Raw genomic sequence first — 17,721 nt, 5'->3', positions numbered from 1 at the left:
GATGTGATCTCCTAATAAATGCACTAAACTAAAACAAATGACTTTTAATATCCGGAGCACAATCAAAAGCACAAACTAAACAAGCTAGCTGAAATGCTGTCATTAACTAAAAGAACTGTTTTTCCTTTTCAAGACAGTAAACTTTATTTCTTCTCCACACAACACACATTTACATGCATAATGAAGGCTTGACGGGACTTTTCAGCCATGCCAAATTATTTAACATCCATAGGCTAATGGCAGGCTTGTTCTCCATCCAAGAAAGTTGATAAGCGCACCATCACCTCCTACCTTGAGTTCTGCAGTCATAAGGCATTGAATTGCTTTAGAAATTTCACACTCTGTCAATTTTCCCACCCACATTTACCCCAAAATTTCTCATGGTTGTCTCCAGATGTTCTCATTACAAGATTTCCGATCTGCCTATATTTAGTTAGCTATAACGACTCTGAACTCAATGTTTTACAGCAATTCTTATGAAATCATACACCAGTATCATGTAAATAATATATACTTTCTCATTAGGCTAAAGGGCATTATTGCCAATGTTCTTTATAGTTCAACCTCATAACAGGTTGCTATAAAAGAATGCACTTGTGGTACAGGATGCATGAGTTGGTTAACTCTTCATTCTTTTACGTACATAACTTACATTCTAGTTTCATTGTGGGTGCTAAATTATTTATAGCAGCTGGACAAAAAGTCGAAATATTAATGTCTTCATACAAGCCTCCATTTGAACGTTTTAATCTTTTGGATTAGCGAGACGCCTCACACAAAAACATGTGAGCAACCTTATTTACTCAGTATTTCACATACAAGTTTGACACACTGTACGTTATATAAACAGATGTTTAAAGACTGAGCAGAAGAAGAAAGAGTGATACTGAAAAGATGGTGAGAAGGAGGGAGGTTGGAAAGAAAGGCCAGTGAGTGCGTGGGGTTTGCTGTGGTAGGTTGGTCAGGTGATGGCATTTCAAGGTAGGTGAGTGAGAGTGAGTGAGTTTGTGTAGGGGGAGCTGATATAGAGAGCTGTATGTAGGCAGGAAGCCTCCACGCTCACGCATGCTTACTACACAGCCCCGGGGGTGGAGAGATGCTATGTAGTTAAACCCACTGGATAAGCCACTCTCACACAGTGACATACAGATAAAACACAGCAAGCAGCAAGAGCACAGCCTCAAACCCACACACGCACACGCACACAGGACAGCAGCACCTCCACAGGATTTTGCAGGCTGCCTGTAACTGCCGCACGCTGGAGGAAGCCAAGAGAGAAAGAAAGAGGAGACAAAGCACTTGGCATATGGAACCCAGCCATGTGCGCAGGTAAGACAACTCCAAAAACTCTTTAAACCCTTTTTCTTTACATTAAGTTTTCCATTGAAACCTCCTCACTAAAATACATCATAAATTTACTGTTAAAACATCCAGTAATTATCTAGTGCACTTTAACATACCTAGGTCTTCTGTTCAGTTTGAGAACTCTCTCGCTTTCTGTGCCTGTTAAAAATCTATCGAGGATCCTGTAAAATCTGCTGTCAGTCAGAGTGAGTGTGTGTAGCGGCAGAACAATGCAGTTGCAGTGTATGCGAGTGTGTGTGAGAGTGTATGTGGAGTGTACTGATGAGCTGGTGTGCTGTAGAGTGCTGGAGTGGCTCTGGGTGCGAATGTGTGAGCGGTGATTGTTGTCGGTGAGAGCGTCTCTGCTGGAATGGAATGTGAGGGACAGAAACCCAGTGCTGTCTCTTTGTTCTCTTCAGCAGCACGGCAGTTAGAGAGCAGAGATGAATAACACATACACACACACACACACACACACACACACACAAACACACAGGAATACACACACAGGCTTGTTTTAATGCAATGTCAGGACATGGAGTCACACATATATCCTATATGAATTATATATGTGTACACATAAATAAGCTCCTATACATAAAATAATATGTTCCACACACACACACACACACACACACACACACACACACACACACACACATATATATATATATATATATATATGTATAGTCAATTTTAGAACTAGTCAAAAATGTGTTTTTACCAAGTGATTTTGGACCATTTCTTCTGGCCTATTCATGGAGCGTTGTATATAACAATATGTAACTACCTATATCATAACATTTCCTATATCCAGTATATAAATATAATAGCCTATATGTAATAATAATATGTCCCATATGCACTATACATATGTAATTATATATATGGATTTCTATTAAGTCTAATCCTAAGCCCACTTCTAACTTTGACCTTAATTAGCAAAAAGAAACATGTGGCTTTTGTTCAAAGGCACTTCACAAAATGAAGACCATTATGTTTGAAGGTTAACCCTCCTTCTCCAACAGTGTCAGGAAAATGTCTTGAAAATGTATAAAAACAAATGTACGCTTGCACACACACCTTTGTGCATTTGCCCAAAACCTCTCAAACTTCTCAGCAGCTGCTCCAAACACATTGAATGCTCTCGTCGAGTGTGTGTTTGTTTGTTTTATTGCCAGTCTCCTTTAGCAGAGGAAACCAGATCACAGAACGAGCACTTCAGCTAGCATGCGAAACTTATTGTGTCTCCACACATGAGTGTGAGTGGGTGGATGTGTGTCTTAGTGCGAATGTGTCTCAGCGTGTGTGTTTGCCCAGTGGAGTGAATGTGCGCACAAGAGCACATGAGCATGTGGGCGTTTGGATATAGGTATTTGCGTAGGTGGGGTAGAGCTGTACATGTGTGGGTTACTGAGTGCATGTGTGTGCGCTCACAGAAACATGGATAATCGTGCATGTATACGCACGTGTGTGTGTGTGTGTGTGGGCATTAAATACTCCCCATACAACAGACTCTGAGTCCAAAGCTGGGGCGCCTGTCAAACCTCTGAGCATTCCTGCGCACCCTGAGCCCATGCTGAATGCAGAGAATTTCAGCTGAAACGTGAAGACAAAAGCCAGGGGGACATTTAAGAGGGCTTTAGCTCAGATGGATCCCTGGGAATCGGTCCCCCCCCGGCTGCGCTGGGAAAATCCGGCTGCTCCGGCCTGTATTTCAGGTTCAGCTGGAGACGGTTGCAGCCTTCCGCTGAGGGGGCTTTCCCAAAATGGGGCACAATTGGGAGGGGACACAAAGAGACCCACCTGTGGCGCTCTCAGTTCTTCTGTTTCAGTCTGCTCGCAGTGGGGAAACGACTTGCTTGTTGTAGCCCCGCAGGGCTGCTGATATTTTTCATTTCCAGTTCACTGATTAACACAGTGATGTATTTGAGCGGTGTGTGGTCTCACATGTATTCTAATGTTCCACTGGAGAGAATGCTGAGGACAAGGAGGGCTATCTTTGTAAATCTTTATGGTGTAGGTACCCAAACATGGATGAATGTAAGATGTGCTCACACAAATCCAAGTCCCTGATTGTGCCTTTTATATGTTATAGATACCTCACGATTCTCACTTTTTAAGAAGCCAGTAGTAGATTCACAGTGATAACGATAATAAATTAGCTATTATGGGCTAGCTTAACTGATGCTGTCTACAACATGGAAAATGTGGTATCTTTTTTCTTTGCTATTTTAAAACATGTATGAACATCTGCTGTATGGTTTTCAGAACAATTTTCCTGTGAAATGCTTACTTGTCTAGAAACCCTATCGTATTTTCAAGTGCAGTTTAAATATCAAGAAATTAGTCTTTTCCCACTTCTGACACCACTTAAGCATAGCAATAACTCCTGTCCGATTGCTAGCAAATTTATGCAGCTAGGCTTACAATATTCTCTGTCTTAAGATATTAGCTAAAGAAATTACAATTACAATAATAATTAAAATTGCGTAAGTCTTAAATTGCTTTTGAAGGTTGAAACTTGTTTTTCATGTTTTCTGATGTAATGTCTACCCGCATGATGCCGTACTGAATTGCTTTTTATGAATTTGCTGTATGTTTGATATTAACATATTACTGTTAATGGGCTAGCTGTGAAGAAGCCATTCTAAAAATTTGGGAAGACCTTTTTTAGATAAAGTCATTCTGTTGGCTTAGCGACAAGCACAGTAGGGGTCTACTGCACATAGTGGGAAAGTATTAGCGCTAATTATTAGCTTGCACTACAACAAGCTCAAAAGCAAATGTGTGAAACAAAAAAAAGATGAAATAATTAAGGTCTAACAGCTATTAATAGTTTAAGTCAGGTTGTGACTGAGCCTCTGATTGTCTCCGCTGGTTTAGGTCCTCCTGCAGCAACTGAATAGGAAATGTTCTTGATGTATGCCGTAAACCAGACCATGTAATTTTAACGTGAGAGTGCACTGAATGACTTTATGTTTAGAAAAAAAGAGTAATTCAAGTGCTTTAAAGAAAAATGTGTTTGAGCCTTTTCTCTCCCTGACTGTGAGTGCTTTTATGCTGTTGCTGACAGTGTAAATGCAGGGAAGGGAGTTATATGCTAGAAGTTCACCTGTCATGTAATTGGAGAATTGAAATAGGGAGGAAATCTCCATAAGCTCTGCTTTCAAGCACGATTTCCAAAACAAATCCTTTATAATGATATGAATCTTGTAATTTAGTCATTTATTGTCCATCGTTTCAAAACCTCATAACTTGATTTTTTTTTTCTTTTACATTTTAACACCATTTTTAAACTGCTGGGAATAGCACTGCCTTACATTGATGTTCATTTAATGTTTTTCCTTTTCCTCTACAGTTACTAAATGATTTGTTTCATCAGTGTAGGATGATGATGAATGACATTTTGTCAACAATCTCATGTTAACCTCACTGTCATAGGCAGAAATAGTTGGTAAAAAATCTAGTAATTGTTTGAAAGTCTGAGGTGATGGTATTCATGTGGATATGTTCATGGTTTCAAACTACTCTGGAAGATGTTATTGACTTGTTTAAGTGTTTAGTAACTCTTATGCAGTAGCTGACCTTGTAAACGCAGGGTGGGAAGTTGCTAGGCGAAAGTTCACCAGAAGCTTTGTAATACTCGTTCTTTTGATGTTTCCGAGGTCATTGGTCATGCAGGTAATGATGAGTGAGTGTTTGTACTTAGTCTTTGGAGAGATTTTTCTGGAAAGAAAAAGCACCCAGCCCAGAATGAAAAGGAACTCACCAGGTCTCCCGAGCATAGATGAAACCATTTAACAGCTCAATCCCCTCAGTCACATTCATTTCATTCTTTCTGAAATCACAAGAGACTGATCTATTCAAGTTTGGGTCTATACAAAAGATGCAGTTATTCATTACGATAGTCCCAATCTGACTGAACCAATTATGGAGCTTTAAATAGTGAATAAGGGATTTAAACAGGTTTTTGTCACCAAAGTTGCAAAACATGTTTTCGTTATGAGTGAGAGGGTATATGCTCTCTTTGACATGAAATAACTGCTGAAGAAAAGACAGATAGGAGGGACTACTGCAAAAAAATCCTACTATATAACGTAGTTATTCATTACAATTGCCTCAGTCTAACTAAATAAATGCAATGTGTCCTTTACACCACGGTTAAACAAATTCCAGTGGCAGTGGGTTGAAGTTACAGTTGATAGAAGTTGAAATGCAGTGATGTTCTTATCTGCTGCATCAATACTGAAGAGATGTCTTTGTTTACAGTGTATGTGCATGAAGTAGAGAGAATGCCAATCAGATGCTGCTACAAAGCATCTCCTTATGTCACTGCAAGTGTGCACATAACCAACACAGGGAATTTTGGTCAGTAAACGTCAACGTAGCAGCTAGTTTTTCTGTTGACAATAGGCTAATGACCAATGACCTATAAACTCTGTTAACATTATGTCATTATTTCATAATGCAAATGTGGAAGAGATATACTAGTGAGATATACCGTCAATGTATATAATTGACTTCATTAAAAGTGTGACATCATACTGTTACAATGATGATGTTAGACTAATAATTATGTGGCTCATTGTAAAAACATCTATCTATCTATCTATCTATCTATCTATCTATCTATCTATCTATATATATAGATATGTAGATAGATAGATATATAGATATGATAAAATACAGAAGCCTTTATAGTTATGTCTTGGAAGTCTTAGAACTTATTACTATTGCTTTATCGCAGTCTTTAAACGTAATTACATAATATATATGTAGTATATAATAATTATGTAATGTGTTACATTTACATTTGGTTATTCAGATTTGTATTCTTTTGTTTACATATCAAAAACGGACAAAAGGAAGGTTTCCAAAACTACACTGTATGCAAAACAATAACTTTTCATCACATTAAAAAACTAATAGAATATCTCTTCTTCTGCTTACAAACACAAATGTGGTATTGATTGAAGGAATAAAATCTGTTCTTTCCACTGAAATGCTTCTGCTTTCTTTATTCTTTCTTGAGAAATAGTACATCTCTATATGTTTAAAAAGTAATTATTTGTTGTTATTAGTGACAACTTCCAAGGATTAAAGTTTAGGTTCCCCCCCCACCTAAAACTTTAAATGTAAATACACTTTAAACTACACACTCTTAATAATAAAGGTGTCTCAATGTTTTTTGGCTAGGATGTACAGTTCTAGGACAACATTTAACTATAAAGAACCTTTACATTATGTAGTTCTTCAAATTCTAAAAAATGTTCTTCACATCTCATTTATAGAAACCATCTACTGAGACCCAAAGTCTGGGGGTTTTACATGTTTAAAGGTATTGATTTTGTTGGAGAAAAACATTTCAATTACATCAAGTTTATATGCGTATCATCACTTTCTCTTTTGCCAAATGTAGTTAAACCACTGTCTGTCATTTATTCTTATTAACGGATTGATGGACCACTTTGTTAAATCATGAAACTGAAAAAGGGAAATCATTTCATAACCTGTGTTTTTAAAGCTTGTGGTTTCCACAGCAACATTGTTTAACATCTCTGTTCTTTGGTGTTTTTAGCTTTTGCTTTGGGAAGCGTTGCCTAGGAAGATATTTTGAGGTTTTGATGATTAAACCACCTTCAATGAACAATAAAAAAATGTTAGAATTTGTGCATCTAATAGAAGTGATGTTCTTCATGCAGCCTTCACAGGCTACCATTAATAACTGGTTGGATGAAGCAAATAATTTATGTTGCAAATCCAGATGCACTTTATTCTATTCTGTAAGGAGGGCAGAAGATAAACAAGGTGTGTTTATGTATTCTACTGCTTGTAGACAAGTGTATTGACAGCAAATTATAAAGAGAAGCCACTAATGAAGATCTCACTATCAGGGAAGTCATTACGGCTCAGTAGTTGAAAGATGTTGGTAGATGCATCTAAGCAACCAGAGCTGAACAGGCATATAACTATAGTTTTGATGTGATGTAATTCTAACTCCCTATGATTGTGAACTTATGGTATAATAGTAGTATTACATTGTAACTACCATGGAGCTTTATTATAAGTCATTTCAGTGCTAAGATTAGATTTAGTACTAAAGTAGATTCATTTTTAAAGGGGGTCTTTGACTAGTGCCATGGAAGAACCAATTTTTGGATCCCTAAATATGTATTTAAAAGTGATTTGAACCTTGACAGGAAGAGTGCGAAGGTTTAAAACCCTCAAAATTTGAATTTTTCATTCAATCTTTCATTCAGTTCTTCCTAAAACATTTACATTGTGTAGAGGTTCTTTAAGCCTTTAAAAGTTTTTTTACAGTCAAATATCATTTATTTAAAAAATGGTTCTATAAAGAAGCAGTTCTTCAGGCATTGCACCTTATTTTCATATATGTGTTGGAGAACATTATATAACAATATATTTACAAAGAAATGGTACCTGAATAAGTAGATAAATCTAGAAAAGATGTTTTAATAATTAGATTTTAGATTTATTTAGCTGTGTTTAGTTAGATGTTTAAAGCTCTTGTAATCAAATATTTGTGCCATTTTGAGAACAATTTGTCAACCTGGGTGAACCACAGGCAGTGCACTTTTTAAACATTGGGGACCATTCAGTCTTACTTATTACTTAAATAACGTGTCAAGCAGTCCTGCAAATTTCCCCAACTGCATCATCGCCTTGTCACTCTGTACTGAAAAACAGCTCTGAAGGCTTCTTTGAAAAAGTGAAAGGGACAATGGAAATAACAAGCTTTCTCATATGCCATTCTGGCACTTTGGAAATTTTATGTAAATGGTTGGGCACCTCCCACAGTTCTTGTATTTCCCCTGAGCATCCTATCTGCACTCGGGACATGGCTGACAGCGCGCTGGAGATAAGAGCACATGGCATGTCGTGAATGAAATGATGTGGTCGCTTAGGTGAACTCCCATTCTGAGTGTTTCCTGCCTGTCATATTGTTTGGTGAAACCCCGGGTATCTACTGTAAGTGTATGTGAGGAGGGGGGGTGTGGGGGGCGGCAGGAGAGGAGATCATGTTGTAAACACGCTCTCAGTGCTTTCCCTCAACATATCTGACTGCACAGAGTCGCGTCGCTTTTTATCAGCACTCAAAGCAGAATGACTGGCGTGTGCTGCAATTTATATTCAATTTTATGAAAGCGTAAAAAGGCTCTGAAGATTTCCATTGTTCTCCAGGCAGTTTAAGCGTGCTTCTGTGTTATCTGAGCAATTTTAAAGAACTAAGTCTTGCAGTTTAGATAAGAAGATGCCACCGTCAAAATGCTTTTTCCCCTTTACAGTGAAATGGACAGGAGTTAAAACTTTTTAAGAAATAATGGGATTTTAGAATTTTGATTAAAACATCTCCTCCTTCAGTGTTTAAAACAGGAGAGAACTGTATAGAGTTTAAATATATATATATATATATATATATATATATATATATATATATATATATATATCAGAATGATATTCATGAAACATTAAGTAATTGATATTTGAACAAGAGTACTTTTATTATAAATTATAATACTGCTATTATATATATATATATATATATATATATATATGAGTGTGTGTTTGTGTGTATGTGTGTGTATATATATACATATATTTGCATTATATAATGTAATTGATATTTTACTAATTATTAATTACAGCTTAACAACAGCAATAATAATAATAATAATATTAATAATCACTAAATAGCCTTTTATGATAAATAACCTTCACTAATGCTGATGAGTGTTATTCCAGTCAGTGCTTGTTCTTCTTAGAACTCCAGTAAGATTTAATGCTTCTTAGAAATGATTACAGTACGGTAACTTTTGCCTGTCTTGCACAAAGAAAAGTCTTTTACACTCAGGAGTTTCCTGACATGTTTGCTCAAAAATGTAGCCAGTGCACACACATACGTGTGTGTGTGTGTGTGTGTGTGTGTGTGTGTGTGTGTGTGAGGGACGGCCCCGGCTAAGAGGGGGATTTCTGCAGGGTTTAGCCTATGGGAGCTGGAGGAGGCAGTGTGTGAATGGAGCAGCTCAAACCGAGCCCTGTGCGAGCACATCATTAGTGTTCAGCAGAGCTGCTGCTGCACTGTGAGGGTCGCTTGTGCGGTGTAGACCGCGCTGCTCGCTGCTTCTCCACTCTGTGAGACTCATTTCTCCTCCTTTCTTCTCCTGCATGCTTGTGTGGAGTAGCTGCAGAACGGGTGCTTGTCTGAAGCGGAGGCTGAATACTGGCGCTGCATGGAGCAGACTAACAAAGGTAGGAGCTTTACTGCCCCCCCCCCCCTCTCTCTCTCTCTCTCTCTCTCTCTCTCTCATGTTAACGTTGAGCTTTCTGCTTACTGTCGGCTAAAAGATCCGGAGGCCTTATCAGAGAGACTTAATCAGTTAATCACAGCATGCTGTTCTGGTGTTTGTGTGTGTGCGTGTGTCCCAGAAAGACAGAGAGAGAGAAAGAGAGAGAGAGCGGAATGTATGGACTGAGTGTGTGGTCTGTGTGGTCTCTCTCTCTCTCCCTCTCTCTCTCTCTCTCTCTCTCTCTCTCTCTCTCTGACAAATGCATTTCAGTCTGGAAAAGTGTGCTGGCACAGAGAGAAACTTTGCAGTGAGTGTGTGAGTGGTCTGTACTGCAGAAGCTTCATTTGGCTTGCGCTGCTACCACTGGTGCAGTGATATGGGGCTTCTCTCTCTCTCTCTCTCTCTCTCTCTCTCTAAGTCCGGGAGGGAGGAGGGGTGGTATGTGAACCGAGGAGAAGGAAATTCTTGTGTGTGTTTTGGAATGTGATTGCCCCGGGGGAGACCTCGTGACTGAAAAAAAGGAAAAAAGAGGGGAATAAAATAGAGGGGCGAGTTTAGAGAGTGAGAAAAAAGCAAAGGGGCGCGTTTCCCCTTCCTCTTTACACGACTCCACATGACAAGGATACAGCCGGACAGGAGAAGGAGTTTGCAGCTCCAGCTCCCTGTTAATAATGAACAAATAACTTTTGCTTGAATGTAATTTTTAAAATAACAGGCTGAATTATGACTGTTAGAGATCCACAATGATATCATATGGTTATGGGCATATATAATAGATCATTGTTTTAATAAATCATCGGTATCGCACAGATGTTTTGAGGTGATCAGTACTTGATGACATATTCAGATTGTTCTATAGGAGCACAACTATTAGACGACACGGAGGACGCTGCGCTAAAATGTCTGCATTTTTCTTCATTTTACTGCATCACTACAGTAAAAAGTGTTCTATTGTTGATTCCTTAGTGTAATACTAACACTGATGCCCAGTTTCTAAATATTGTACATGTTTATTTATTTAAATATTACGAATGTTTATGCACTGATTTGTCATGTAAAAGTACAAATCAATGCATTCTTTATTATTATTATTATTATTATTATTATTATTATTATTATTATTACAGTGTTTCCCTTACATAAGCTATATTTTTGACCTGCTGTGCAAACAAAAAAATCTCAACTATCAACTTTGAAATCTCAAAATCTCAAGTTTGAGCACAGCAGGTGTCCTTTGCATTTTATGCAAATGTCATGATTCATGACGAATAGACCAACAGAAGTGTTCCAAAACTGCTAGGGATAAAATCTCTTTAGCTCACATTAATAGTAAATAAGATTTTGCCCTCTCCTGTAAAGCTGTCTTTTTGGGGATACTTGAGGTTTCTTTTTTTCTCAAGCCCTCAAACCCCCAAACAACCACCTCCTCCAAGATACTCCCCCAAACTTGTTTCACACCTGCGGGAAACACTGTATTGGTTCTCTGTTTGATTGAGACACTGTGATTCCTGGTTTGAAATGCTTTAAATGTAACTGTAAGATAACTATAAATCAACATGAATTACAATTTTTTTCATATCTCTTTGAAAAGGGATGATAAGGACCGTAACAGTGTCACAGACCTGTTTTATGTGAATTTATACACCTTTTTATTTCAGATGTTTTCCATCAGGGGGCACACATGAGACACATGATCTCCACTGTTTCCACTCAATGGGCCAAATGCATTACAAGAGGTTTTGACACTTTTATGCCATCTATGTCTGGAAAAGACACAGGCTTAATTTGTGTCTCAACACTGCTTCAGCAAAAAGCATTGATGTATTTGTTGTTTGTACAGTGATCTCGGTTGCATAAGCAGGTTAGAGCGGGTAAAGTGCACTGCATCTGATGGCACGCTTTGCAGTTATACAGTGTCAGTAGTTCATTCCTGGGGGACTCTTACCCTGTTAAACATTGGCATCCTGAGTTTGAAACAGGCGTGAAAGTGGCAGCCTATGACAGTCTTATGGCCTAAAACACGGCCTGCAGTGCACTCGCGTCTACTCTGTCACTTCTGCACAAGGGCGATCAGGCTAGCTCCCTGCGTTGCAGTCATGTAACATGAAAGGAACTGATTCAGACGCTAATACCGTATCTGATCAGCCTGCAATTACAGAGTCTATGAGCGCTGTCAGATATGTCACAGGGTCCTTTCCCCCGAGAGAGCTGTTAATGGATCCAATGCCTCAATTAACGTAATAATAAGAATACCAATGATTCATAACACAGAATAGTTCAGTTAAGTACCTCACTCCTGCTTTCACACCAAAAAGCTTCCCCATTATGGAAGCGGCTCCATAATTGCCACATTTTCATGTTCAATTATGTTCAGGAAGGTGACGGGGCTGAAAACACAAAGGGATTTTAAAGTTTTCCAGCTTTATTCTCTATGCCTGAATTTGTGAGTTCTGATGTGCTGTATCTATGGGTTATTCTCCCCTATAAAATGTGTAATTATCCTCTTGTAATTCAGCTGGGTATATGATATGCAGTTATACTAGTGATTTGAGACTTTTTTTTCCCCTTCTTCTTATTTTTGTGATTGAAGCTCTGATCCTCGGAGACTGTGAGAGCTCCTGAAGAAGAATAGCTGTTAGTGATCGCCCACACACGCAAATGTGAAATATTTTAATGAGCAATCTGTCTCATTTGAGTGTTATCAAGCCAGTATTTCTACAAAATAATCGCTTGTAGGCATTTTACATTAGCTGTTTGGTTTAAGCTGTGTATTGTTTATTCCTTTATCAATAGAGCGGTCATCTTAGTGTTTGTGAAGGCATCTGCATCCGTGTGGAAAGTTTATATTTTGTAACTCCAATAAGTATTTTTTCAAAAGTAGTTTGTGTATTATGTGATCAACGTGAAGTGTTACATGTTATAACTACATTTTTGCGTATGCTTTTAACAGGACGTCTCCTCATATCTCTGTTTTTCTAGATGCTGTCAGGGACTGAAACTGGACCCTAGATGACCCTAGATCCTGAAATGCTGGTAAGTTAGATTTTTTTTCTGTTTGGAAGATTTGGTTACACTTTACCTGAATTGTGCTATACAACATTATCATAGTCATGCTATAAACATGTAATAAATATGTGTTGCTGCAATAAGTTTTCATGACAGACTTTTTTCAGTAATAAAAGTGTCATGTTACCATTACCTGTCAATGTCATGACAGATGGCATAATGCTTGATGCTATGACCAGCTTATGTCACATGCTTACATTTGCTAAGTCTACTCTAGTTAGCTGTCATAATATCATACCTTATGACAGCATATGACATCTGCTATGACATGTTATTGGCACTGTTATCTCAATGTTATACAGCTGAGTCCATTTACAGTGTGTGCCAAAAATGTAGACGTACAGATGGAAGGCAGTTGAAAGAGTTTGGAGAAAGGCAGAATGTAGCTATAGGTGGTGAAAGGCTGTTGTTTTTATGGATTATGGGAGAGATAGAGAAACACTTTCACTCATGATGTGGGAGAAGCATTTAACTAGGAGTTTCAGAGCTGCTGTCTCAAAATCAGTGGTGGAAATTAAATAAGGTCAAGACATTTAAGGTCATTCCAAATCGTCTCCCAAAGATACAGTACCACACACACACTCCAAACACGCAAGCAAAGAGAAAACGAGCCCACACACGCTCCCGTGTGCCCACTTTTTATTTTTGTTTTATTTTTTTCAGTGACATCATAAACGCTCCTTTACTGTAGCCTCAGCTTGTGGGTAGAGAGAGTGTTTACTGGGAGTGGGAGAGAGAGAGAGAGAGAGAGAGAGATGGAGAGACAGAGAGAGCGATCCTAAACGTAACGCCCGTAGGCTCCAAGTCCAGTGGTTTGACACCCACACTTGGGCTTGTGTGGGTTGGTGAGTGGGCAGAAAGCCTCTGAGTCATCCTCCTTCAGACCCACAAGGGGCAAATCCTCTCTTATCCTCTCCTCTTCTCTATTTTCCTCTTCTCTTCTCATCTCTTCTCTTCCCCTTTATTCTCCCCTATTCTCTTCTATCTTTCCCTATTCTCTCCTCTCCTCTCCTGTCCTCTCCTCTTTCCCTCTCTTCTCTTCTTCTTTTTCTCCTGTTTACTTCTATTCTTCTTTTCTACTCTCCTCTTCTCTTTTATTCTCCCCTGTTCTCTTCTCTTCTACACTCCTCTCTTCTTTTCACATCTTCTTCTGCTGATATTGTTTCACTTAGTTTTGGTAATGATGTGAGACTGATCTATTATTTCAGCTGTCAGTTTTTGTCATTTAACTGGTGACACTTTATCTTTTGTGCTTGACCTATGACTAGTGCCTGTTTGTGTTGCTTCGAGAGAGTAATGTTACACATGTTAGGGGAAGATCCATGAGTCAGATGTCAAAGATAATTTAATTGTTTTTTTCTGTTTTTCTATTTTTTTGTGTGTTGGCAAGACATTTGTGTTTCAACAGAAGATCTTTGTTGCCCTGATATGACTGTGCAGTCCTTGCCTTTGTTTTGTCCTGGACTATTGGTCTTCCTTGAATGCATTACTCATCAGTAATTACAGCTGAGAGTAAGTAGTGCTTTTGGGGGAATCCGTTTCAAAAGTACCAGAAAAACACACAGCTTCTATATCGTATTTATTATAGGATGTTGGATAGTATCCGATAAGCGATATTTGGTGAAAATCCCCTTGAATTCTGTGGTGCTCGCCGGGAGCCGCAAGCGTGTGTGAGGAAGTCGTGGTGTGTCGGCAGACACAACACTGATGGAGACACACTGGCCGGATCACAGGAGTCTGGCTTTCACCCTCAGTCACACGCGAGGGCAAAGGCGGACAATACAGTAGCACCAGGAAGGCTGCTGGAGATATGGGCCAGGCGTCCCTTCTAAAGTAGTGATGGTGGGCCAGGGGGTCTCAGAGAGAGGCAGACAAACTACTGTCCCCCTCCTGCTGTTCCCCCAGACCCCTATCATCTCCGCCGGAAGATGGGCTAGATAAAGACGTGCACACTCTGGAGGAAATGAACCCCAGTCACTCTCTGCTCTGTAAACAGCTGGAGAGGGGCCCCCACTACCCCCACTCTCTCTTTTTCTCTCTCTCTCACTCACTCTCTCTTAACTCAGCTTGAATACGCTCTATTAGCCATACTTTATCAATTTACTTTGCTGTCAAAGCATTCAAATCTGTTTATCATAAATCAGTCTATTAAGTCAATACACAAACACATCCATGCTATAATAATAAATAGATGTTGTCTTTGACAAAGAGGGAAGAAAACATTTTTAACTTTACATCTGTACAGGTACTGTAAGAATGAGTGAATTTTTAAACTGAAAATGAGATTTTTTTTGCTTCAATGTACACACAGTGTAAAAGGCAGATGTCATTGTCATGTGACATAAAGAAATCAAAAACACACAACAAAGAATTTACAAGGTTTTCTTATGGCAGTGGCAATATATTATGGTATTATTTGAACTAGGAGTACACAATATATCACTGGCTGATGTATTATTCACCAAGAAGGAAAATGTAATTTTATACTGTCTGATATATATATATATATATATATGTGTGTATGTATGTATGTATACATACAGATTCAATGTAGTGTAAACAGACTCACTTAATCCAGAACGCCATCCCAAAAGCTGTATTTGAATGAGTAGAGTACAGTTGTAGAATCAAAGCAACACAGAGCACATGAGCAGCTGGGCTTCAGCCTGGAGCTACTGATGATTCAAAGGCTCAAACTAGGAAATATGTTAAAAATCAGTGGCTTTCTTTTTAATATTACACTATAACTTATTTGGTCCATTGAACTAGAAGCTATCAGCATAAGCACCACACTATTAATGTGCTAACCCAGCACCCAGATTCTTTTCTCTTGTGATCCATGCTATCACTCTTTTTTTTCTCACACCAGTTTTCCTTCATTAGCACTCTCCCTCTGTCTTCGTCGCTCCCTTCCTTTGTCACCCCTTTGCTGTTGTTCAACATGGCCCTGAGCTCGCTGGCCAAGCCAAACAGAGTAATCGCTCAGCCTCCACGATTACGCCACTTCTGCCTGAGCAACGAATGAATGCAGAGGCTCGCTTTATCAGCATTGTATAACATCAGCACTTTCTCCCTGGCCCAGCGGGCCGAGATAATTGAAGGTGGTACTCCAGGAAGCCCCCCCTGAAAGAGAGTCCCCTTGTCTGGGAGTGGAGGGTGGAGGGTGGGTGTTGTAGGCCAGGTGGGGGGGGGGGCCGGGGTGTATGTGTGCAGGCAGGAAACCCTGCTTGGCGTGCCGGCTAGAGAATGGAATGTTTCTAAAGAGAAACGCTCAGAACTTCCAGGATGAGGGCGTCTGCCTCTCTCTCTCCCTCTCTCTCTGTTTCTTGCCCCGTCGCCAGCGCAGCAGAGGTGGAGAATGTGGAAGCTGCTCTGCGGCTCTTTGGGCTGGCCGGGACGGCCCAATTCTTACAGGATGTACGCGGAGGGAAAGCATGAGCAGAGCGTGAGCCGGGCCGGGGGTCAGCAAGGAGCAAGGCGGGGGTCCTGCATCCTGACTTTACAGTGTGGGGACAAAACCAGAGGCGGCAGGCTGGGCGTGTGTGTGTGTGTGGGTGTGTGTGAGCGAGAATGAGTGAGCGTGTGTGAGCGTCGAATGCGTAGGCAGCCGAGGAGGAGGAGAGAAAAGAAGTGGGTGTTGAGGGGGCGAGCGAGAGCAGGAGAATGCTAGCGAGTGAGAGAGAGAGAGAGAGGGGGCGAGAGAAAGAGAGAGAGAAAGCAACAATCTCAGCTGCTTTTCATCTGACACCTTTTAAAGGGCCAGCCAAAAGGGTGGAGGAGCAGACGGGCAGGCTCCATTAAATGCTTTCACACTCTTTTCCCACCCACCACCCAACTCCCACCCAGAGCCCTGCAGTCCCCCTGTGACAGGGGACAGGAAAGCCATAACCCTCCGGCCATTTACCTGACTGATTTACCACTCAGGGATTATAGGCTTTCAGAGAGACATACAGGCTAATTGCCTGTTATTATTCCACCAAGCTGGAAGTATTTTCTATTTGGGCGAGTGCAGAGTGATTCTGAATGTAAAAATGTGAACAAATGCCAGCTATTGAGTACCACACAGGGCTGAGAGATGAGTCATTATAAAGGTGGGGTGTACTTGCAGGTGATGGGACCTCTCTCTTTGTCCAGTTTCTCCTCTAATGCTCAACATTCAAACATCCTTGTTTTCAAATCAAAAACAGTTTTTTACTCCTCTGCTTCAAAGCGACAGCTGCCTTTAACACTTCACAACATTTATTAATTAAAATCTCATGATCTTACCACACATTAAAGGGGAATCGCACTGATTTTTCAAAATGTGCACATAATGAAACCATTAAGCTGTAAACAAAGTCATTCTGATTGTTTTGATGTGAAATGCTTCATTCTGGAGAAACATGTTGACTCATAATTGTTTACAGTGGTGGTGATAGACATCTCTGGTTCCTATGTCTCTTAAAGCTCCCTTTAAAATTGTATATAAAAGTTGCTTGATGCCTGAGGAATTGTTTTATGATAGTTTTAAGATGAGGTTTTGGCCTAAAACATATTTTCTGGTATTCACAGTTGAGGGCATCGTCAAGCACAACAGTCCCCAAAGAAAACCATGTTTTTTGTTTTTTTCCCCAAATTTATCACTTTTTAACAATGATCAGCATTACATATAAAACCCAGAAGACATTTGTAGGCTAACTAAGTCACTTCTACAGAAAATGAATGGCCGTATTTGAGTTGTGATCTCTGGTTCCTATCACCACCACTTTAAAGACATCTGTGTCAACTTTCTCTATAATGCATTTCACTTCAAACCACTCTGAATGACTTTGTGTACATCTCAGCTTCCTTCTCCAATAAAGTTATCATTTCAACAATATGAACTGATGTATTGATTGAAATCCAGATTCTAGAAACCAATTTGGTATGACACTGACAGCAATACTGAGAGGAATCAGTAACAGTTTTTACTGCAAGGCACAGTAACTCTGTAAGACATAATACATAAGATAATTATATC

The 17,721-nt window shown here is 39.6% G+C and overlaps 1 long non-coding RNA gene across 1 annotated transcript; it reads left to right on the top strand.

Moving 5' to 3' along the window:
• Positions 1-1,062: 1,062 nt before the first annotated feature.
• Positions 1,063-12,689, top strand: LOC119263608. Its single transcript, XR_005130383.1, has 3 exons — positions 1,063-1,329; positions 9,552-9,618; positions 12,636-12,689. It is a non-coding gene; the product is annotated as an uncharacterized LOC119263608 (long non-coding RNA).
• Positions 12,690-17,721: the final 5,032 nt, after the last annotated feature.

Source organism: Pygocentrus nattereri, chromosome 6, assembly GCF_015220715.1.
Source record: "Pygocentrus nattereri isolate fPygNat1 chromosome 6, fPygNat1.pri, whole genome shotgun sequence".
Taxonomy (NCBI): domain Eukaryota; kingdom Metazoa; phylum Chordata; class Actinopteri; order Characiformes; family Serrasalmidae; genus Pygocentrus; species Pygocentrus nattereri.
This window is presented reverse-complemented; position numbering and strand designations above follow the sequence as displayed.